General features: G+C 34.8%; 1 protein-coding gene across 4 annotated transcripts in view; it reads left to right on the plus strand.

Annotated features, from left to right (window-relative positions):
* Positions 1-25,755, plus strand: part of CSRNP3 (cysteine and serine rich nuclear protein 3) — a 189,224-nt gene that overhangs the window by 44,077 nt on the left and 119,392 nt on the right. For all 4 annotated transcript variants that reach the window (XM_079925138.1, XM_079925137.1, XM_079925139.1 and 1 more), the window contains exon 3: positions 1,643-1,731. The gene's annotated coding sequence lies outside the window, so the exon portion shown is untranslated. The remainder of the gene's footprint in view (positions 1-1,642; positions 1,732-25,755) is intronic.

Consider the following 25,755-nt stretch of genomic DNA (forward strand, 5'->3'; position numbering starts at 1 on the left):
CTGAATCATCCACTATAAACAACACAAGCTGATCTTATAGCTCAGTCAAGGCCACCACTGAGATGTGACCTTCAGTGACCTCAGTGAAGTCTAGCATGGCTATTGATTAAAACATGCCAGCAAGAGTCTGTGCCTCATTGACCTGCTAAAGGTGCCCTTTAGAGAAAATGTTGACAAACACAGGAGAGAGCCTTGACCCTCACTTGCCACTCTGAATGGCTGCTGGGATTTGTAAGTTGATTTGCAGTAATGTACGTGGGCAACCGGGAAGCCATAGGGCCTGGAACTAGGAGAGGTGGTGTTCACCTTTCCCTCCAGCCCTGTGACATTGCAGAAATTTCTAAAAATGAAAACTGGTTCTCAGGGAATTTCTCAATTGAACCCCAGGTATTAGTAAAGACTAGATATAAACCATAAGTGTTAGGTGCACATTTTAAAATGATAATATAGGTTTGTGTCAATTTTGTTTTTCACAGAACTCATAATCAGAAACTGAGGTTCTTTAGATGAGCACAACAAAAGATTTGTGAGGACAAATGATGTTACATTTACATTAGTATACATATTCCAAGTCTTCCATAAATGTCACCCTCCTTGAATATTTTTCATAGTACCTGAGATAGTTATATGTGTCCACAAATCAGTCCCAGATGTCACTTGTCACTGCTAAGGCCACCCATGGGACTGCAGTCCCACTCAAATAGTGGTGTAGTGAGTACTGCAGGTATTCTAGTTTGTTCTGCCAAGTAACCGTGCGTATCCGTGTAGACACACGTAAAGTTTAAATGGAGAAAGAAGCTCCTGGAGACACAATTGTCCTGAGACAATTTTTTTCTTAGGGATTTTTGATGTTCTAAGCTTGTTTGAATGCCATCAGCATAAATTGTTTGCTCAGTCTATTTCTTCATTCAATAACCCATTTACAGTATTTCTACATTAGCTATTGTTATTGGCTATGATCAGTAATAGTTCATTTCTGGCTATTGTGGAAACACAATAAATGAACCACACTTCACAAGTTTCTCTACATCATGTTTAAGGAAAATTGTTACACTTGTATATGGACATAATGATTTATCTTAACATATTAGAATGGAAAGTTTATTAATCTTTAGGAAAAGTAATTATACATATTTTAGTCTGGGGAAATAAAAGCACGTAATTGCTGCCAGGATTTTATCATCTCTTTAAATTATTGCACTAATCATAATAAATATTCATTGTGATTTTCATCAACTATCTAGCTACAATATTTTGATTTTCCTGTTTATTTTTGTGTCTTGAAGATACGAATCTCCTGGAGACTAGAAAGTTATTTAAATCTAGTGTAATGCTGATTGATAAGATAAAATGCCTTTAATTTCTTATCCATAGTAACAGTTGTTGATTGAATAATAGGTAAATAAATGAATGAACATGTATGAATGATTAGAAATTTACTACATTTTTCTAAGATGAATGTTCTTTCTGCACTAATTTATATACGGTATGATCATTCAGTTCTAAATTTAATGCCTTATTTATATTCCAAGATTCCTATTGATTTTCCTCTGTGTCACATTATATTTACACCCTGTCATCAGCTTTACTCTTTGAAAATATAACGTTATGTAACATATTGAAACATATTTTCTTTTATAAGGAAAAAATAAGGAGATATCAACAGACTGAAAAGATGTTTTCAGAGGCATAGATTCTTCAGGAAGATACTGGCGTTCATAAGATCTCAAGGTTAGCATACATTATTATTTTCATGCTTTTACAGATCTGAGATATAACTGTGTCACTGCTCCGTGTTGTTATTGCTAATGTGTAATTGGATAATAAGGAAAAATGCTCTTATATAAAATACATATTTTTTAAAAGATCTTTTCAAAATTTTTAGAAATTCATTTATACCAGAAATGTATTATTTCATTCAATTGGGATGGTTACAAGAAAATATTGTTTTAGTAGAGAATCCATTGGTTATTAAAATTTTCTTCTTTTTTAAAGGGTAACACTGTTAGCATAAATATAAATGTTAGGCATTCCTATAAAATTTTATTTTTGATTTCTTAAGGAATGTACACCTATTTAGCAAATTTTTTATTTCTTTTGTATCTTTGGTTACAACATACACACATATATACATATAGTTTAGAAGGATAGCTGATCAGCAATCCTTCTAAAATTCTTAGAATCCCACTCCCCAACTTTCCCAAGTACAGTGAAAGAAATTTTACTCTTGCCAGAAAATGTGACCTCAATAAAATGACAGTTGATATGAATGAACAAAAAGATATTTGAGAAACTTTTCTAAGTTGTTAGAATCATATGTCTAGAAAAGAAAAGCAAAATAAGCCTACTCTCATTAAACAGCTTTTTATAATAGTAAACAAATGTAAAATATTCATTTGGAAGTTTGAGTTACAACGTAGGTTAAAATGGCTCATTCTAATGGGATAGCTTGAGAAAGTGAATGATTTCTGACTTCTTTATATTGTGGGACCCAATATCAAATATTCATGATTTTAAATGAAATGTATTAATGATTCTTATTTATTTATTTTTATTTGTTTTGTATGTTTATTTATTTATCTTTATTGAGATAACATTGGTTTATAACATTATGTAAGATGCATGTGTATAACATTATGTAAGATGCATGTGTACAACATTATATTTCTGCTTCTGTGTACAACACAGCATGCTCACCATAAAAAATTTAGTTTCTGTCTGTTACCATAGAGTTGACCTTCCTTACCCATTCCCCATGCCTCCAACCGCCTCCCAGCCCCTTCCTCTCTGGTAACCACTACTCTGTTCTCTGTAATGATCGTTTTATTTTTATTGCCTTGGTCAGGCTTGCCTTCAATATCTACTTGTTTTCCTCACTCATCCAAGAATATATTCATTCAAAATTTATTTAGGACTTACCATATGCAAGACAATGGCTGAGTGCTGCTTTGGTTGTTTCAAAATGAATAAGATATGGTTCTTGTTCTCGAGAATTGCCGAACCAATATGTTTCTCGGAAATTAATTTTATTATTAACACAAGCAACACATAATTAAAAAGACAGGCTAGATTTAAAAGGGCATGTAATGAATTCTAAAGCACAATGGGAATTATTTGGGGATTATTCATATTTTCACATTATGGCTTTTATTAGCCTACAATACTGAGAGTTAATACCAATGGGAATGATGCTCCGTTACAACCCACACTCAAATGACCTTTTATTAAAGTAGCTCTTCAGGTACACCACAAGTAAGTAATATGAGATTCTAAGAAAGAAAAGTCTCTTTTTTGCCACAACTGCAAATTTAATGTTGTAGAAAATAGTTATGCAAACACATGAAAAGAACAAAGGTGAGCATTGCCTACTTGGTTTTTCTTATTCCTGTACAGGCAACTTTATTAAGCTCACCAGAGAATTAAATCATTTCCCCAATGACCTAGAAAGGCAAGTAGATTTGCAATGCTTGTAATGTAGGTTTGAATGATATAAACCCCTAAGGAATCCATATGCAAATAGCTGGATAAGTAAAGAGATTTGCAGTGGAGTGGGAGTCCAAACTCTGTTGGAAATGGAATCGCATAGCACTCTGCTTCTCACAAAGAGCTTTTAGAAAGGTCATGTCTTAAGAAGTTAAAGCAAGTCAAGTAATTAAAAATAGTAAACATCTTTTTGAAAAGTCAGTGAAGACACCCCTTTCTTAATTATTCCATTAAAGTGGTTAAATTAATTTATATAAGAACTACAATCATTCAACAAATATTTATCAATTGCCTGCTATGTGCATGGGGGCAACAGCAGTGAATAAAATACACCAATATCCTTGCCTTAGTGGAAATTACATTCTAAAGGGTGGAAATATACAATCAATAAAAAACAAAGTTAATTATATGTTACATTAGATGGTGATGGTGCTATGGAGAAAAAGAAAACAGGTAAAGAACATAGAAAGTAAGGAGGGGTAGAATTTTTAAAGCGCCTAATAACCTAGTACTACATAATTTGTACAAAGGAGATAGATGTCACTTTACCCCACATCGTGCCAACTAAAAGCAAGTATAGTGAAATATAGCATCTGATGGTAAGTTTTCTAAATCATCATTTGCTAAGGTAAATATCATTTTAATGTACGTAAAATAACTAGTATGTATTTCAGTTTCGCTGGAAAGAAAAGACTTTTTTAAATGATAATACATTTACTACATGTACATGAAATACTGTCAAAGTGTTTGCAATAAAGAAATATACAACTGAACATGGATTCATCCATTCACTTACTAAAGGATAAAGACTGTAACTATCCATCTGTGTATGGGGGAAAATCAATCCATTTTTTAGAATTGAATAAATATTATAAACCTAATAGTTAAGGATCTCTATGATAATATATATAGATGATTCATGGTGCTAGAAGACTCTATATAATTTTTTTATTGTTCTATCATCAGTCTTATTATCATTTTGGGAGAGTACAGAGTACTGGGATTGAAGACAGAAGGAAATTATTTAAACACCACCTCATTCACATAGTACACTAATTTTTTAAAAGACATGTGTTTCGTTGTACATTTGATTTATTAGAAGAAGTGTGGAGATTTGGAAATTAAAATAAATCAATCTATTTGTGATCTTCAACAAATGAGTCATCAGGTTTCTTTTGATGGTAATCTGGTTGGAATTTTTCTGTGAACCATTAGGTGCTGAGCACAAGATTCTGGAGTTGTTTACAGGCCAGATAACCCTGCCCATTTTTTGGAGTCTGCACTATAGATGAACTCATCACATAAATTGACATTATCTTAAAAGCCATTCAGTTTTGACTTTACTGGATAAAATTGAAAAGTTTAGCCAACTTGATGTGCAGAAAAGTAGTTAAATCAGTTTTTTCGTTGTTAATAAGTCAATGTGAAAGGAATATCTAGCCATCCAAAAGAACAAAATTTAGATTAAGAGGTTTCAAAACCTATTAAGTATCACAATTCCTTTAATCTTCCAAAAGACAGGTATTATAAATAGTATTATCATCTAAAGGAAATAGATGGCCAGTATTGAAGTAGTAAAAGAAGTACAAAGTAAAGGTCACGATTGTTTAGAAGACCTATCTTAATTAAACCAAGGCAGTGGGTATATATAACATGCTGTATTGTAGACAGAAGAGATGGTCAGCTCTGTGAAGCTGACCATACAGAGGCAACCAGCACAACAGTATTGTCTGTTTTGGGAAAACCAAAAGAAAAGAAAAAATAAGAGTTGCAGAGGACTAGTGGAAGATTATGGGAAAAACAAAGACTTCTTATTAATGTCACTGTGTCAGAGATAGATTCCTCCCAAACCAACATTAATCTTTGTTAGATTTATCTAGAGACTTTGAAAGAAAGAACTAGAAACTCTCGTTTAAGGGTAACTAAAACATGACTTTTCAAAAGCAAGTAGAAAATAGCAAATGCTTTCCCTTAAATTCGCTCACTTTCATCTTCCGTATATGTGCTTTACAAAAGTTAAACCCAGGAATATTTTGCAGATTTGTACCACAAATCCAGTTCCCCATGGACTCTTCCAAATAATGACTCTTGCGTCCTCTCACAAACCACCACACACAAATGTACACCTTTGAATCTCACATCACCTGGCATGCCCATGTTCTGGGTTGTTCCTCCCTCTCCACCTTTCTTCAGTGGTTCTCCAAATGACTTCCTACCATTCTCCTTTTCCATCATTCTTATAAATGATCTGTCTAATCCAGGTTTCTCAACCTCAGCACTACTGACACTTTGATGGCATAATTTTTTGTTGAGGGGCTGTCCTGTGCACTGTAGGATGTTTAGCAGCCTCCCGGGCAGTAGTCGCCAGTAGTACTCCACCCCACAAGTCGTGAAAACCAAAAATGTCTCCAGACATTGCCCAATGTCCCTTTGTCTCATCCCCAGATGAGAACCACTGATCAAATCCTAACAGTCACAACCTCAATAAGCATCCACTCCATATCAACAACCTCCCAACCACCTACAGCATCTTGTTCTCCATTAAAACTCAACTGAGACCCTTTAAATTCCAGCCCCCTTTGTTAAAGTGAAACTCACTTCTGACCATCTGTATTTGTTTTTAGTTCCCTTTTATTTGCTTATACCTGGCCTTGTATCTAAAATGTGTCTAACGGAATGAGTGAGAAAATTAGGGAAAAGGAAAAATAAGGTAAAAACATAAGATTGTCAGGAGTTGCAAATGAATAAACCCTTTTCCTCTCACTTTTTTTTTCTTGAATTCATGGATACTTCCATGTTCCCCAAGTCTTAACTTGGAATTCGGCGTGGACACCAGCAGCTCACCCTCCACATTTCTTAGTCTGTCCTTTTTACAGTGTACATGCAAACCTGAATCCATAGGGGAAATCTCTTTTCTTACATACAGGCACATGAGTGCTCCAGGAGCAAATTATACCCCTCTGCAGATAGATGGTTTTCTAATCTGAGTCAGCCCCTCAGTAGCATTCGCTAATCCTTTCACCCTGACTGTGGTCAGCCACCATTTCAAAACCATATCACCCCACACAAGCCATGCAATCTCTCCCCTTCACTCTCAGTGCACCTGCTGTTTTGACAAGAAAAGTAAGGTCATTTTGCGGAAACTACTTGTGCAGCCTTGCAATTCCCTCCAGCACCAAACATCAACATCTATCACCATTCTTTCTTTCCTCCAATCTTAAGGGATCAGGAGTCCTTCCTGCTATTCAAGGCAAAGCGTGGATTTGATTTTATTCCCTATCACTGATGCTGAGGCTTTTGCCATTAATTTCCCTTATGTCCTTTATCTTCAACTTTTTCTTCTTTGCTGGCCCTTTTTCTTCAACCTGTACATGCTCTTCAAACTTCTATCCAAAAAATAAATCAGCAAACAGAAGCAAGCTGGCCTCTCCCTTCACTAGATTTCACTTGCTGCTGCCATCCAATTTCTCTACTCCCCAGCTCATTCAGACTCTCCATAGCTGCGGTTATCTCCAGCCTCCAAGGTTCAGCCACTCCTCAGCACAGTAAGATCTGATTTCTAACCCCATTTAACAGAGCATGCTCTCTCTAAAGTCTCAGATGACCTGCAGCCCTTATCTTGACTGGTTCTCTCAGGGGTATTTGACATTGTTAACTTCATTTTTCTTCTTTCACTCCCTGGGCTGCTGTGACACCCCTCCCTCTTGGTTTGCCTCATACCTTGGAGACGCTTTTATAAAGTCCCCTTTCACAGGCTCTTCTTTCTCTGTTCTTTCACAAAGTCAGGAATCCCAACTCAAATACCAATAGGCAGCCATAGGTAATATAAATGAGCGAAATCAGCTGACTGAAAGCAATAAACACTGCCGGGGCCAAACAGCTTGCCCACGAAAGGTCTTGATATTTCACTCGTGCTCACATGATAGTGCTCCCTAGAGACCCACCCTCAGCTTACTGCTCATCCACCCTCCTGGCTCTCCCTGATCAAGCAAAGCCACTCTTAAGATTATGAATGACATAGATGGCAGTGACTCCAACCCTGTTCTTTGATTAAACTACAGAATTACACATTACACACACATGTCTATGTCTACAGGATATCAATGCCTAGTAAGGACTGACACAAAACCAAATCATCAGAGCAATGGAAATACAAAGTCCAAAAACAGACACGATATACACGTGATCATAACATGCAACAAAGAAATAATCATCAGTCAATGGGGGAGGCCTTCCAATGAAAGGCTGTTAACAACCCCAAGTACACATAATTAATTCGTGTCTGATAAAGAAGGCACTTTGAATGGGGAGAAGCAGGGAAGGACAATGGCTTACTTAGAAGAAGGTACTAGAACAATTCTTTAACTACGTGGGGAAAGATAAGGTGAGATCTATACATCATACTATACTGAAGTAAATTGCGGATAGATTTAAAATATTTTAAAAGATTTAAAATTACTTTAAATATTTTCAAATGTTTAAATTATTATTGAACATTCAGTAAATTCAATAGCTCACAGGTATTTATGTGCTTTGGGTTTAGGAAAGCACTTAAGCAATGCAAGAAAGCAAAAGAAAAATGATTTATTCATTTTTATATTTACAAACAATAAAATTTACTCTTCTTGGTGTACAGTTTCATGAGATTTGACAATTGCACAGTCATGTACTTCACCACAATCAAGATACAGAACAGAGCTTCTCTGGTGGCGCAGTGGTTGAGAGTCCGCCTGCCGATGCAGGGGACGCGGGTTCGTGCCCCGGTCCGGGAAGATCCCATATGCCACGGAGCGGCTGGGCTCGTGAGCCATGGCTGCTGAGCCTGCGCGTCCGGAGCCTGTGCTCCGCAACGGGAGAGGCCACAACAGTGAGAGGCCCACGTACCGCAAAAAAAAAAAAAAAAGAAAAGAAAAAAAGATACAGAACAGTTTCATCACCCCCAAAATTCCCTTGAGGTGCCCCTTGTTGGCCCCTGCCCATCCTAATCCCTGGCAACTGATCTGTATAGGTCACTATAGTTTTGCCTTTTCCAGAATGTCATATCAGTGGAAACATACAGAATGTAATCTTTTGCATCCGGCCTCTTTCCCTTAATTAAAATGCATTTGAGATAGATTTATGTTGTTGCATATTTCAATAGTTTTTTCCTTATTATTACTAAGTAGTATTCCATTGTATAGATGTATCACAGTTTGTTTATCCATTAAAGGACATTTGGGTTGTTTAGATTTTGATGTTTTGAATAAAGCTGCTATAAGGATCCAAGTAGAATTTTTTGTGAGAAGCTAAGTTTTTGTTTATCATGGGTAACTGCTTTGGTGGGATTGTGTGTCACATGTTAGGTTTATAACTTTCTAAGACACTACAAAAATGTATTCCAAAATGGCTTATATCCTCTTGCGTTTCCATCAGTAATGTATGAACATTCACACTGCTCCACACATTTACCAGTATTTGGTATTGCCAGTTTTTTTTTTTAATTAATTAATTAATTAATTTAGTTTTGGCTGTGTTGGGTCTTCGTTTCTGTGCGAGGGCTTTCTCTAGTTGCGGCAAGTGGGGCCACTCTTCATCGCGGTGCACGGGCCTCTCACTGTCGCGGCCTCTCTTGTTGCGGAGCACAGGCTCTAGACACGCAGGCTCAGCAGTTGTGGCTCACGGGCCCAGTTGCTCCGCGGCATGTGGGATCTTCCCAGACCAGGGCTTGAACCCGTGTCCCCTGCATTGGCAGGCAGATTCTCAACCACTGCGTCACCAGGGAAGCCTTCCAGTTTTAATTTAATTTATTTTATTCTAGCCATTCTAATTGTTGTGGTTTTTAATTTGTGTGTCCTTAATAAATAATAATATTGAGCATTTTTACTTGTGCTTATTCACCATCTATATACATATATACTTTTGTGAAGTGTTTGTTCAAATATTTTGTCCAATTTTTTTAAAAGTCTTAATTATTTAGAGCAGTTTTAGGTTCACAGCAAAATTGAGAGGAAGGTACAGAGATTTTCCATATATTCCCCACCCCATACACATGCATAGCTTCCCCCATTATCAACATCCTTCACCAGAGTGGTAGCTTTGTTATACCTTTTGTTATACCTGATGAACCTACATTGACACATCGCCCAAAGTCCATGGTTTACATTAGGTTTCATTCTTGGTGGTGTACATTGTATGCGTTTGGGTAAATGTATAACGACATGTATCCATCACTGTAGTATAATACAAAATATTTTCACTACCCTCCGAGTCCTTTGTGCCCCACCTACTTATCTTTCCTTCCCACCCTCAATCCCTGGCAACCACTGATTTTTTACTGTCTGCATAGTTTTTGCCTTTTCCAGAATGTCATATACTTGGAAGAGTATAGTACATAGCCTTCTCAGGTTGTCTTCTTTCACTTGATAATATGCATTGACGTTTCCTCCCTGTCTTTTTGTGGCTGAAAAGCCACATTTATTTTTATCACTAAAAAATATTCCATTGTCTGGATGTACCACACTTTTTTATCCATTCACCTACTAAAGGTTATCTAAGTTTTGGTAATTATGAATAAAGTTCCTAGAAACATTCACTTGCAGATTTTTTCATGGACATAAGTTTCCAACCCCTTTGGGTAAATAATTGTTAAGTCATATGGTAAGAGTATGTTTAGTTTTGTAAGAAACTGCCAAACTGTCTTCCAAAGTGCCTGTACCATTCTGCATTCCCAGGAGCAATGAAGAGTTCCTATTGCTCCACATCCTTGTCAGCATTTGGTATTGTCAGTGTTTTGGATTTTGGCCATTCTAATAGGTGTATAGTGGTATCTCATTTTTAAAATTTGCATTTTTCTGATGATATATGATGTGGAACATCTTTTCATATGCTATTTGCCATCTGTATATCTTTGGTGAGGTGTCTGTTCAGGTCTTTGCCCCATTTTTTAATCTTTTTTTCTTATTGTTGAGTTTTAAGAGTTCTTTGTATATATATATATTTTTTTTTTTTGCCTGATTTTTTTTATTGAGTTGTTTTTATTGTTTAGTTTTGAGAGTTCTTTATAAATACTCTGGATAAAAATCCTTTGGGAGATGTGGAATTTGCAAATATTTTCTCCTTTGTGGCTCGTTTTTTGTATTCTTGACTTTTTTCTTTTACAGAGTAAGAGTTTTTAACTTTGATGAAGTCACATTTATGAATTTTTTTCTTTTATGAATTAGGATTTTGGTGTTGTATCTAAGAGCTCTTTGCCTATCCCAAGGTCATAAAGATTTCACCTATTTTTCTTCTAAATATTTTATAATGTCATGTTTTACATTTAGGTATATGATCAATTTTGAGTAAATTTTTGTATAAGGTTAGAGACTGAGGTTCAATATTTTGCATACAGACATCCAACTGTTTCATCACTATTTTTCTTGAAGACTCTCTCTTCTCCTTTAAATTGCCTCTGCACTTTTGTCAAAAATCAATCATATTTGTGTGGATCTATTTCTGGTCTCTCTATTTTGTCCCACTGATGTATGTATTTGTAATTTTTCCCATTATCACAGTCTTGATTCCTGTAGCTCTGTAGTAAGTCTTGAGATCAGATAGTGTGTGCCCTCTTCTTTTTCAAAATTGCTTTGTCCTATGCATTTTAAAATCATCTTGTCAATATCTAAAAAACCCCAATTCTTCTGGGGTTTTGATTGGAAATCATTGACATATATTTTTAAAATGCTCCAAATTAAACTTAAATTAAAAAATCTTGAAAAATATTCACTATATATATAAGATACAAACAGTCAATATTATTAAAGTATGGAGAATTGTTAGATATCATTAAGAAAATATAAACTTCATTAAGGTAATTAGCAAGGCCTTGTGGGAACTTTTTACAAAAGGTGTTCTGGTCAGCTCTAAATTTAAAAAATAATGTTAAAATAACAAGTAATCAAAAACATTTGATGTGTAATGGTCATAAAAACATAAAAACTTTGGGAAATAATGTAGCATACTGACAGAGAGCATCATTTTAAGGTCAGACTGAACTTTGAGTTCATTCTTTACTTATCTGTGAGGATTTAAGCGAACTTTCTAATGTTCAGATACTCTATCAATTAAGTAGAAGAAGATAAAGTCTGGTACATTGTAAACACAAAAGTGGATTATTATTGGTGAAGATGTGGAGAAATGAACTGTATCATACTGCAAAGGTGGACAAGTAAATTGTTTCAACTTTTCTCAAAGACCATTTGTCATTATGTGTCAAATAATCGTACTCCTTACATATTCTTAGGAACTCCAAATATTTACAAACCTTAATGAAACAATCAATTATGAACACAAAACTATGTATACAAAGACATTTATTAAGATAATATTTAGGGACATCCCTGGCGGTCCAGTGGTGAAGACTTTGCCTTCCAGTGCAGGGGGTGCAGGTTCAATCCTGGTCAGGGAGCTAAGATCCCACATGCCTTGTGGCCAAAAAAACAAAACAAAAATCAGAAGCAATATTGTAACAAATTTTAATAAAGACTTTAAAAATGGTCCACATCAAAAAAATCCTTAAATATAATATTTAAAATAATGAAAATGGGAAACATCTGCATGTCTGAAAATAATGAAGTAATTAAATAAATTATTAAATATCCATGTAAAGTAATATCCTGAGATGGTTAAAATAAAGGTGTTCCACAGCATGTTTTATTATTATTGGTGACATCTGAAATATACCAATAAGTGAAAAAGTAGGCTATAAAACAGCTTTTACAGTATGATGTCATTTATGCTCTTAAATGATGTATATGCATGTAAGAAAGGATGATTATATAAATGCATATGTGTATGGGTGTATGCACATATACACATGTACGTATAATAGAAGTGATTAGGTCTGTGTGGTTGGGTGTAAATTTAATTAATTGCGTTTTTGGTGTTTTTCAGTAGTCTCCAAATTTCCTGAAAATACATCTTATTATTACAAAAAAAGATAATTTAAAATATGGAATAGGAAGGGATAGGAAATCATAAACTACATAAAAAAATAAATAGCCAACTACTTAAAACATTATTTATTTCATAGATGACAGTGAAGGGTGATTAGCCTTATTATTTAAGGAAATTCACCAATTAATATGAACATCAATAGGACTCCAATAGAAAAATGGGCTAAAATAATAGAACAACATGCATAAAAGTGAAATATAAGCAGCTGATAAACATATAAAAAACTTCATCTTTAACAGTACTCAAAGGAATGGGAATAAAGTGTTATAATTTTATGTCTATCAAACCAGCACAGATTTTTTTATTGCATATCTGTTTCACTGACGTATACTGTTGACGGAAATACATTAGTAGCAAAATATGTTAAACTTTCATATGCTTATGCTTTCTTATCGTAAACAATACATTTCCAGACAAAACCAAATATATCATAGAATTACATATAATTGTTTGAATCATTGAAAATAATAAGCGTGTTCTATAATAGGAGAATTGTTTTAAAAATTGTGGTACATCCAGAAGATATAATATGACACATCCACTGAAATTTCATTTATGAGAAATTTTAATAAGAAAAATACTCATCATATGTTAGATGAGAAAAATAGACATGAAAAAGTGGAGAAAATATAAATTAAATATATAAAAGGAGCATTAAAGTAAACCAAAGACAGAGAAATTAAATAAAATATTTTAAATTATTGTATAATAAGGTAAATGTTATAAATAGCATTTGAAAACAGATTTTTTTTAAAAAGTAGAATGGGAAGTGATTTGTATTGTTAATTTCTAAATGTTCATAGTGTTTTTTTCTATTGAGGTATAGTTGATGTACAATACTATATAAGTTTCAGGAGTACAACATAGTCATTCACAATTTTTAAAGGTTATTTTCCAATTTTAGTCATTATAAAATGTTGGTTATATTCCCTGTACAATATATCCTTGTAGCTTATTTATTTTATGCATAATATGTCTATTAATCCCCTACCCCTATATTGCCCTTCCCTCCTTCCCTCTCCCCACTGGTAACCACTAGTCTGCTCTCTATATCTGTGAGTCTATTTCTTTTTTGTTATATTCACTAGTCTTTTTATTTTTTAGATTTTACATATAAGTAATATCTGTCTGATTTATTTCATCTAGCAAATGCCCTCCAAGTCCATCCATGTTGTTGTGAATGGCAAAATTTCATTCTTTTTTATGGCTGAAGTAGTATTCCATTGTATATATATACCACATCTTTATACATTCATCTGTTGATGGACACTAAATGTTCATAATTTTCATGTAAATCTTAATTTTAAAATATTTGTTTATCTCCTCTATGTCTCAAACTTTTTCCTGCTACTGTGTTGACCATCTCATTTAAAAATAGCCAGTCATGTAAGTCAGGAAGCTTCTCACTCATCAGTCATTTCCAGAAAACCACGACCAAATTTGACTAAGTCTTTTCTTCATGCTACTTCTCATCCCTTCCTGAGAGCTGCACTGCTTTAATTCTGCTGCTCTTCATTGCTCAGCTGGATAAAGTGATAGCCTGTTGATGAGTTTCTCTGATTCCTCTTGTGTCCCTTCAAATCCGTTCTCAATACAGGTCCCCGGAGGCTCAATCTAAAACAAATGTCTGACCATGACCTTCATTCACCCTCCTGCATTTCTTCAGCAATGTCCCATACATTGATAAGATCCAAGCCACTTGTCTCAAGTACCTGCTTTTTGCATTCTTCTTCAGCATCTTCGCTCACCGTGCTCAACCTTGATTCTACATTTCATCATCCTGAACTCTTATACTCACCCCCTTGGTTCCATACCTTTGTGCCTTGATATAGATGCTTTTTCTGGTTGGAATGCTGTTCTGTTCATCCTCTCCTCTCTTTTTGTTGCTTCACTAGTTCCTCTTTATACTGAAAGGATTAGATCTAGTGACTCCTCAAGCAGAAAAGTTTTTTTCAGAGCTTTTTCCATGTTCTAGCTCCTTATGTTTACTATCAGATTATCAACAGCTTTTTTTTTTCAAATTATCTATTTACGTGTTATCCTCCCCTCAAGACCAGTGAGCTCCAAAGTATAACCTATGGGGTGAACAAGAAGATCTTTTGAGAAGCAAAGTAAAAATATTAGTATCTCTATTTCTGTTTGTTCCTCATTTCTAATTTCTATGTTTAAGTATTTATACAATTGAGATAATATATTTGTACAATAATACATTATATTATATATAAATGCATATACATACATATATAGGATTGCAGTGCATGCAGAAACTTGTTTTTGCTGGTGGGAATGTATAGTTTACCATGCTTGAAGACCATTGCTCTGAAGTTTTGCAAGGGCAAGGAATATGCCTTTTTATCCATATTTTTATCCATATCCTTTTTATCCATATAGGAACTCTCTGTTGAACTTAAACTCTGTTGAAAGTAAACTCTGTTGAAAGTAAAATTTTAACAAACTCTTATCCACATTTATGAAGTTGGTTGTGAAGTGATTAAAAATGTAGATTAAGGTGGAAAATCCTCTCTCTCTTGTTTACTAAACTTGATGTGTATGAGAGTTAGAGGGAATTTGAGAGAGAAAAATAGAAAGCAATAGAGAAAAAAATTCATATTAAAGTAACTTTCATTATTGCAAATGGTTTTAAATCATGAGGAAATGAAGTTTTAACATGCATGCTTATAGTTTCCCAAAGGTACTTAAAATGCAACATTGTCTTAGACAAAAAGATCTATGAGGATTTATAAAAGGGAGCATAACTTTTCAAAGCTAATGAAATTTTGAGGATAGAGTGTGTTTGTGCATCCCAATTCTACAAGCTCAGAACTTGAAAGTCCTTTAAAAATTCCCTTTTCAAGGAGTTGCCCAGTTTACATACGCACTGGGATATCTGCCAATCAGTATTAATACTAATTGATAGAAGAACCAGAAGTCTAAACCCGAGAGAAAATTCCATTCAAATGTTTGATTACCTTATAGTGAATGACTCTCCTAATTTTAATAAAATCACATTTCTAGTTTTCTGTAATTTCAGACAAAGAATGTAGGGAAAATGTAAAGGAATGTCATCTTCCTGGTTTGTATAAGGACAAATGGTACACAAATGAATGAATAATAAAATATTTACAAGCTGTGTTTTGTTTTTTTTTTTTGCGGTACGCGGGCCTCTCACTGCTGTGGCCTCTCCCGCCGTTGAGCACAGGCTCCGGACGCGCAGGCTCAGCGGCCATGGCTCACGGGCCCAGCCGCTCCGCGGACCGGGGCACGAACCCGCGTCCCCCGCATCGGCAGGCGGACGCTCAACCACTGCGCCACCAGGGAAGCCCACAAGCTGTGTTTTGGTGTTGTTTTCAGGGAAAATTTGAAAGTATATATCTAAATATAACATCAGATGTTGGAAAGGAATTTTTCTCTTCTAATTAGTTTTTAAAAAATCTTTATGAACATGATGAATAAGGAGGCCCTCTTGGATTTTTTTTTCTTACAAAATGTTATAACTTTATGTTTTCCTGCCCCTGCTTCATTTTAAGTAGAGCTGATTCTAATTTAGTTGGTTTTTTAGGTTTTTAACATCAAGCCAAAAATAAACATCTAAAAATTTGTGTTACTCTTGGACAATTATGTCCCACTCTAAGGCATACATTTCCTGAAACTGTTATTTTTATCTCACTCATGATTACCTGTAAGAATCAAAAGAAATGAATATGTGGTATGCGGTATTTCTCACATGGCCTCATATATTAAGAAAAAATTAAAACTAACAGATGGAACCTATTTCAGAACACCTAAAAAAATCTCTTAGTTTTAAAGTTCTTTTAGTCTCCAAAATGATTTTTCAGAACAGGATAATATGGTATATCTTGAAGACAAACATTTAGGGAAGTTTCTTCAACACAGGTTTGATTTCCAGTTGTCAACATCATATAACTAGTTTCTTTTACAGCCAGCAGAGATGGTAGCTTCAGCCTTTCTGTTAAATATAAATGGGAAGTGTTGGAAAAATGGCTGCAATTTTATGCTTAATTTTATCTCTAGGTATTCTACTTTCTAGATTTCTAAAGCAATAAATACAGCATAAGTAACAGTCAGAAACACAAAAGTGTAATTATAATGACATGAGTGTTTCCAAACTCTCCTTTTAATCAGCATCACCCTCATGTGAGACTGATTGGGAAACTCATTCTGCTTTGAAATCTACTTTTTGATTCATCCCGTAACAATGCGAATCCCTTATTTAGCCACGTCTACTTGAAAATCAGTAAGGTTAAAGGGCATAACAAAGTGCTAACAGAGGCCAAGCTGCCTCACGCTCACATTATGTGCTCTATGTTGAAACTCCAGAGGTTTATTGATGCAGTGGGACTAGAAAAATGAGAGCAGAACTAATTTTCTCCCTGGCCTTCACCCTTTCCCACAGACCACAAGATAACCACCATTATCAAAAGGAAACTAAAATTTTCCTCTTCTGTTTTTTGTCAAAGTAAAATAATGGGATTTCTTTTTTCTTCTCAAGGATGTTTCACTAGGTCAAATATAAATCTTAGCAGAATATTGCTTATGTTCAGAACAAGTAGTGTATTTCCTTTTCTTTCCCTCTATTGCTGGTATATGAATAATGAGTATTAAAATGAACATATGTAAATGTGAAAGCTTTACACCAAGTTGACAAGAATTTTTAAATTGTATTTATGAATGGGCAAGTATGACTATGCTTTTTACTGTTTTCAACGTGTCTATTATGAAGATTTATGTTGATGAAGTCAATACCACATAAAATGAATCCTAGATCTAGGAGACAATTAATTCTTCTCATAACTGTAAAACTTGAAAAAAAATGTAAAGAAAGAAAATACAGTAAAAATAACATGTGTGGTGAAATGATCTTATCACAAATTGTACTGGTTTCTTTAGTAAAGAACTATCTATGTTTTAAAGTAAAGAATTAAAACAAACATATTCCATTAAGACAGGGCTGAAAACTGGCAGCCTGAAAACTGAAGATATATATTTTCTGGCTATCAGGGTTGGCTTTTTAAAACATTAAATTTGCTGAATTTCCACTACTTTTCATTTTCTTATTTTTTGCTATTTCACATATTTTGTTATCTCTCTGGCCCTGAAGTCATCTGGGTTTGTAACCCCAGCTTTAAAAAATTGTTTTTGCATGATTTTAAAAACATTAGCAAGTGTGCAGAACAGATTCTCTTATTTACTATCAGTAGACATGTAAATTCTTTACGGTGTTTTCTGAGGGTATTAGGTAATATTTACTAAAACATTAATTCCTTTGAATCTTCTATCTCGCTGAAGTTATTCTACAGAAACACTCATATCGGTGCGTAAAAGATGTTCACTGATAAATTGATGAAGCGTGAAAAATAGGAAACCTTCCAAATACCTGTCAATAATGTATTGGTTTAATAAATTATAGTAAATACATAATGGAATATTATATAGCTCTTTAATAAAAGAATGAGGTAGTTCTAATGCACGGGATATGGAAATATATCAAGTAAATATTATTAAGTAAAAAAAGAAAGTGGCAAAATTGTGTTTGTGTGAATAATTATCTCATATTATTAAAATGATAATACATGACTATATTGCTAATGTATGCCAAACTGGTAATTGTAGCTCTCTTTTATGGGGTGGGATCATGATGGGTTTCTTATATATTAAACCCATACTCCTGTAACATTTAAATAATTAGAGCAAGCATACATGACATATAATAAAAAGCTAAACTATAGACATCCAAAACACTGCAATTTTCTATAAAAAAATTATCAGTTAAGAAACAATTTTCCTGGGCTTCCCTGGTGGTGCAGTGGTTAAGAATCCGCCTACCAATGCAGGGGACATGGGTTCGAGCCCTGGTCCGGGAGGATCCCGCATGCCGTGGAGCAACTAAGCCCGTGTGCCACAACTACTGAGCCTGCGCTCTAGAGCCCAGGAGCCACAACTACTGAGTCTGTGTGCCCCAACTACTGAGGCCTGGGTGCCTAGAGCTCGTGCTCCACAACAAGAGAGGCCACCAAGATGAGAAGCCCGTGCACTGCAACGAAGACCCAACTCAGCCAAGGATAAATAAGTAAATTAAAAAAAAAAAAAAAACAATTTTCCTATATTTATACCTTAGGCATAGCTTAAGAACAGTGGTATATATATGGTCCAGATTGTAAACATTCATTTGATTATGTTTACAAGATTTTTGTTGCTTTTTTTCTTATTTAAATGAATAAAATGCATTGTTAGAGATATAGATAAAATTGTTAAAATCTAACTCATTCTTAGGAAGAAGAAGAACAAATATTTAGGTACATATTTCTCATAGACTTAAGAAGAGAAGCATATGTGGAGCTTCATGAAAACTTTTATGCTGTGGACCAGGTCTATTCTCAATGCGTTAGATATTTCTTCTTTGACTCACATTTTAAAATTCTATAATAACCTGTTTTGGAAGGAAAGAAAAAGCATATTCCTCCTGCTGTTGAGATGAAAAATTTGTCATCTCTGTCTTAATCATGAACTAGGCAGTGGGTTACAAAATAAACTTGGCAAAATTTAGATGACCTGTCCTTGTAGACCATTTGGTCTACAAATGGACAGATGATACACAAGATGACCTTCTTGTCATCAAGGATAGGATCAAGAATGAGGCAAGCTTGCATGCAGAAGAAGGAATTTGTGTGCTAGCCTTGGAAAATGTTATGTCTGATCTGATCACAATGACAGGTTTATTGCCAAGATGAGAGGGAATTAAAACCTGGCTGGCCTAAGGGGAACTTGAGAATAAAGAGAGGATGGCAGTTTGGAAAATGAGATCATGGCTTGGACTATTGTCATCATTATCAATAGCAAACATATACTGAGAACCCACTAGATGAAAGGCATTGAATTACGTGTGGTGAGGCTGTCGTTATAAAACCCACAGGAGAAGCTGACAGAATGATATATATTTACACAGTTGATTTAATGGTATAGTTAGTCATTCTTGACATCACCAGAATTGGTAACATTCGAAAGTTTCTGTTTCCCATGAAACTATGACTCTTCTCCTTATAAAAATGCACACAGAAGTTTACATGTGAAATCAGAGGTTCATTCATTCACAGATCCCTGATTTTCTTTCAAAAGGATTTTCTTAGGTTAACACTAAAGATGGAAAAGACAATCTGGTTTTGAACTCCAGGGTAATATGCACATTTGTGAACCAATAATATGCTCTCAAAATTCATTTTAATTAGATATGCCGACACAAACTTTCTGTGCATTTGTCAGTTTAAATATAAAGTGTCGAATATTCTAGTTGCTTGACAAACAGTAGTAGTTTTGTTGTTGTTATTGTTTTAAAGTTAGTCCAGGACGTGCAGACTCAAAGTTTTAAAATGTAGATTCATTTGACCTCAGATTTCTCTTGTTTATTTATTATTGATCATGATTAAACAGATTTCTTCAAAGTGAATCTGGGCATGCTTTTTACTTCTTCCCTAAGAATGAACTGACTAAGATTTCCTCAACGTCACCATAAATTTCAGCTGAATACGATTTCACATGATTCCCCCCATCAATGAACATGTCAATATCCAATGACCACATAAAAACCATGCTTTGTCATTTAAAGTATTGGTTTTGTTAGGTGTCGAATAGATAATAACTGTCTTTAAGGCTATATTATTCTGGGTGTTTACTGACCTCACCTTTACGAAATTACTCAGAATTTCTAGAGTGTGTGTTAAACATGTGTTAAACTCTTCAGTGCAACACACCAAACAGAAATGTATATAAGATTGTGCTCTGCTTCTGCCACAGAGACACTGGCACAGACATAGATTCTGGTGGAATCTGCTCATTCTTCCAAAAGTGATACTTAGTCATGATCCACTACAGGTAATTCTTTCCTGTGTGTCAGTCATAGGACACATTAAATGTTATATCACAGGAGAACAAGATTTTGAATTGTGTTTTCAATTAGGTAGATGAATAAGTAATATGCATTAATATTAATCAATATGTATTAATTAAGATCTGCAAAGAGACCATATGTTGCACTGGATATAGCCATTGTTTCCATATTGTATCAGATGTATGGTAGTCTCCAAAGGGAAATTGAAAAAAGGATCTATAAAACAAACAATCAAGCAGGAAGCTCTGCCTTCCCTTTCCTCTCTCTATCTCAATGGGTTCCCCAAAAGAACTATCCACAGCAGTCCAGATTTCTACTCTTCACATCACTTTATTGTCTTTGTTGCCCCAGGACAGAAGATAAATCAATGTCTTCAAGTGTCAGGAGACAAGGATGGTGGATAACAAACTCGACTGTTACTGACACATTCAGTGCCATGCTGCTTTTTCGTGTTTATGGCAAAGGGACAAAACAAGGGGGAAAGAAGCTACTTACTGAGTGCCAGTGGGTTTACCAGCCGTGACCTCGTGAATACTGAGCTTTTGGGATTTGTTGACCACATGGTAAAGATATTCAGAGACTGAACAACAGGGGACCCAAAGGCCCTTTACATCAGAAACCTCACCTTAAATTTTCCAAATGACAATATCCCTGGATCCTAGACATATAATGAATGATATTTATCTGCTCTTTCACAAAAATGTTACATGAGGAGTAGCTGAAAGAGTTTTTGTCATCAATGAATATCTTTTATCAGTATTATAAGTGTACATGTGAGAAAAAATTTATCACTAACTTAAAACTCATTTGTTATGAATTATTAGCAATTGTTCAGAATGTAACATCTCCTCTCAAAGAGCTCATAATTTTTTTTCACATTTCACTTATGGTAACTCAACGAAATATTATATTACTCACTCAGCACTTCCTTTTCTTTCTGTATCCTCTTAATGTTTCCTCACTTCTTTTGCTTGCTTTTCCTTTTTTCCATCCTCCCCTTTCTATTTTCTTCTCTTCTCATTGATCTTAGGGTTTCCTTCCCTCACCTTAATTAAATTTATGACCTAGAACTGCTGTTTGCCTTCCCTTTTTCTTTTTGATTTGTTCAGTTCAGGAAACATTTATTATCTACCACGTGCACAGGCACTGAGAATCCTAAGTGAAGAAGAAATAGCTTCTGCTTTGAGGAAACTATGGCGTTTTTTTCCCTTTGGCTCCTGAGGAGGGGTAAGAAAAACAAAACTAGATTGTTTGTGGATAAAGGGGAAGACAAACCCAGCCTTTATCTTTAGCATCATTAGCAAGAACCAGCTCTGCTTCAACCGGATCCCTTAGCAGTTCAGTAGTGACTACAATTCCTTAAAGGGGCAAAATCTTTCATTCTACACTATAGGAATGTCTATAAGTACAAATACCCCTGAGAGAAACCTAGTTAATTAAGCTCTTCCTATTTGAGATTCCCATGGTGCACTGTTTAATTTATTTTATTATTATTATTATCATTGTATACTATCTTGCCTCTAACTGTGCTATTTCCCCCAAAACAGTAGGAGAAAAGTGGGACAGGCCATTTTAAAGCCCTGGGATTCTAATTTCCAGCGTTACCTTCATCCCTTCCCCTGGTATTCTTGCTTCTTTGAAGGTTGTATTAGCTGCCTCTTCTTTCTCCTATCTCCATAAAGGAGTTAACTAATTCTGTGTTCTACACCACTTACCCACTGCCCCCACTTCCATTCCATCTCTTCCTCCATAACTCTTGGGGAAGACAGGAGCATGTCTAGTCTTCCACTATTTTCATATGGTCTTAAAGAGCTATTTCATGGAATTGTTTTTGAAATGGATCATTGACATTTTCAATGACATCCTCCTTAGTATTTTGCCTTGACATTTCTCCCATTTTTTTCATAACCTCTCCAGGAATAGAAATAGTCTCTTGCTTCAGTTGAAGTGTCCCCCTCCCCTTCATTAAAGAATAATGAAATGGCTTCTCTTTCACTGAATCTTGACATATTTTCTGGAATGTGACAATACATTTGTGAATGCTATTTTAGGGACACACACCTCATTTATGAAAGATCTAGCGTCTGTTGCCATTGCTAGGTACCTGCCTTAACCAATTTTCAAATAGCAAAAACCGTTATGTATAAATTTCTATCACTTGTTACTTCAAAATCACCCAAATATATTTAGAATTTTCCCCACATTTGGTGAAGAAATATTCTTAATGATGGATTTTAGGAAATATGAACTATCGTGGGGTAGCAGGTTGGGAAGGTGAAGTGATATTTAAGCAACCAAGATAGGCTTAAATTTTCTTTGAGTTTTGTCCTTTATCTTTAAAATTCATGCAACTCTTTGTATGCAACTCCATGCTATCTTTATGTTTATTATAATACAGTGGGATGTTTTGATTACTTACAGCATTTTCTCTAAGTTTTTTCATTAAAACTGATAGATCAATATGCATTGTTTTTACTCTGTGCTTTTGTGTTAGGTCTTCCATGCCTCCCTTAATAGAGAAACAGGAATAGACAATAATTTGCTTTTTCCTTCACCCTGCCCAACTAGGACACTGAATTTTTATGGTTAATCAACTTGATCTTCTTCCTTGTCATGTACAAACCCACTTTTCCCCTCACTCCTGTGTGACGTTTCACCTGACATGATATAAAAGCCTCACTGATTTGTCCAATATTTGGTTATTTTTCCCAAATGAATGTGTATTTTTAACATTTTTACATAGATCCTTTGATCTCAAAGCTGTCTTTGAGAACTCCAAGAAGACAAAAGCTTTGTTTCTTAATCTAATTTATAGTGTGACTTGTACGGCTAATGGATAACAAGATATATAATAAATGCATTTTGATGATGATTTTTAAATTTCTTTTCCACAGCTTTCTTTATATAACCTTCTTGCTTGAATGAATGTGGATTTATATTTGTAATCAAGTGGTTACCTTCTAGAGGTATGGTTAATAATAAGGAAGAAATCAGCAGTAACAGGAGTGATTGTTGATATAAAAATGGCATAAATTTTAAAAATTAATTTAATACATGCTTGGGCTTCTTTTGTTTTCATGTGAGACTGATTCTTGGTTAAGGGTGTCTGTTAGTGGCTGTGCCAGAGCAAACTGTAAGGAAATTTCTTGACTTAAAACTAGAGGTACTGGGAATCAGAATAAATCCACAGATGACGCCTAATTCTTGAACTTGAGAGATCTCCAGAGTTGCTGGTAATATGCCAATAAACCTAAAAGATGAAATGCTAGAAGTAATTGACCTGTAGTCCATCCCCAATGAAACAACATGAAATTACAATACTCTCTGGCCCAAACCTCTAGCCTATTACTATTCCTGGAGAGCAGAGTGCATCGTCTCACTGAGGCAAGGTGCTGGCAGGCAACCAGGTCTCTCTCTTTTTCTGCTCTAAAATGCATTGAATAGGCTGTTGAACTTGTTTATATTATTTGCTTCAGTGGCTTGCCTTGGCAAATTACTCCCTGTCTTTATTGTTAGATTCAGTGTACTGCTAGTGTTTTAATTTTAGTTGGTAGCCCAGTGTTTAACATTTCTACTAGTGTAAACAGTGTTGGATAAGTTGATATTCTTTCTGAGAAAGAAGCTTATAAAATTTATCTCATCCTCTATTTGGCATTCTTTTACCCAGTACCAAGAAAGCCTCTATGTTTGAATTTAAAATTATGTTTATTCTATGGGAAACATAATTAATACCTATGAACTTGTCCTTTGCTCTACTGCTGGGCAAGGCATTCTCTTCTTTAGCTCCTTCCAATGCTTAACTGTGAAGTCAGCTTCTCTTCATCATTCTCTGCTCACTAAGCCCTGGAGACACATGTAGACTTTCCCCTCCTATTCCACAAGACACCTCATTGATCTTTCCAGTTTTATTGCACCAGTTCTTTGTTTTCCACAGGAATCCCTGCTGGCTTGTCCCTACAGGATTCTGGCTGCATTCTGAATTACATACGTAGTCTAAATCTCTAAAGCCTGAACTCTGGATTCTGGTAAATTAGAGGGAGAATTTAGCTGCCTGGCCTGCCTGGAAAGGATAATCCATTTCTGTGGTTGGTAGTTTGTAGTCATTCTGTATTTATCTTTAACATAGTTTCTGTATAATTTGTATAATTTATGCATCTAGAAATAACATCACAGGAACATTTTGCATATATTTTAAAAAATCAAATATTTCTATATGGCAAGGTTTTCTCTGAAAAGCATGCCTTTCCAAAGAAAATGTTGCATTATAACATCTTGTATTGCTCTGACTGCTTGAATTTGGAGTCAGTATTTTATATTCCATCAAACAATCAACAACTTTTACTTGAATATTCATCTGAAGGATCAGTTAATGTTCAGAGTTCAAATTTCGGCTCAGTCCCTGTCTAGAGCTTCTGGCCTGTTTCTACCTGATTACCTGCTACGTAATTACATCCTCTCTACCAAATGGATTTTTTTAGACCGTGAGAAAAGGTTGTCATGTTCTTTTACTTGTGTAATTCACATATTGGAGACTATAGACGTTCATAAAGGAAAAACCCTTTTGCCTTATTCTCTACCGATGACTTTTCACATATCTTCTAGAATGCAGGCTCTCAGTGGAAATCTGTTCACCACTCCAGTGTCCTTGCTGATAGTTTCCCAACATAGCTATCACAGCCTTGGAGCAATGATTAGAATTTTCAAAGATATTTTTTAAATTGCCTATTCCTTTCCAGAACTTCTGATAACTTCATCCCAACACTCCTGACACTCTAGTTCCTCCCCTGGAAAATTAGTTTGCTGAATGCAGAATATCACTGATGGGACTGTTCTGTGCAAGTGAGTGACATGGAGAAAGTAAAAGCGTTGACTACCAGACCTTTGAAAATTAGATGAAGCTTTCTGGGAAAAAATAAAAAGCCGATACACACAACTTTTTGCATATACTTTCCTAGGATTCATGAATCTCTTAAAACTCCCTATTACCATTTGGTGTTGATCTTGTCAGCATTAGTGAAAAAATATATATATATATTATATGTGTATATATATAATATATGTGAGATTTATATTGTGAAATATATATAGTGAAATACAGTAAAGGTATATGCATGTAAGTATATATGTATATAAATATGTAATACTTAAACAAAAATACTCAAGCAATTCATTATGTGTCATTAACTCCTTTTTTCAGTTGTCAATATATTATGAATCTCTTCTCATATCAGCAGTTATCCAATGACCTCATAATTTTAATGACTGAATAGTATTACACCATAGGTATATCAGATTACATAGTAAATCCTCTATTTCCAAACAGTGAGATTGCTTATATTTTTCCACTATTCATAGTGATCCTTAGAGTTAAGTGCTTAAATACATTTATGATTGTT

The sequence above is a fragment of the Stenella coeruleoalba genome (assembly GCF_951394435.1).
Source record: "Stenella coeruleoalba genome assembly, chromosome: 6".
Taxonomy (NCBI): domain Eukaryota; kingdom Metazoa; phylum Chordata; class Mammalia; order Artiodactyla; family Delphinidae; genus Stenella; species Stenella coeruleoalba.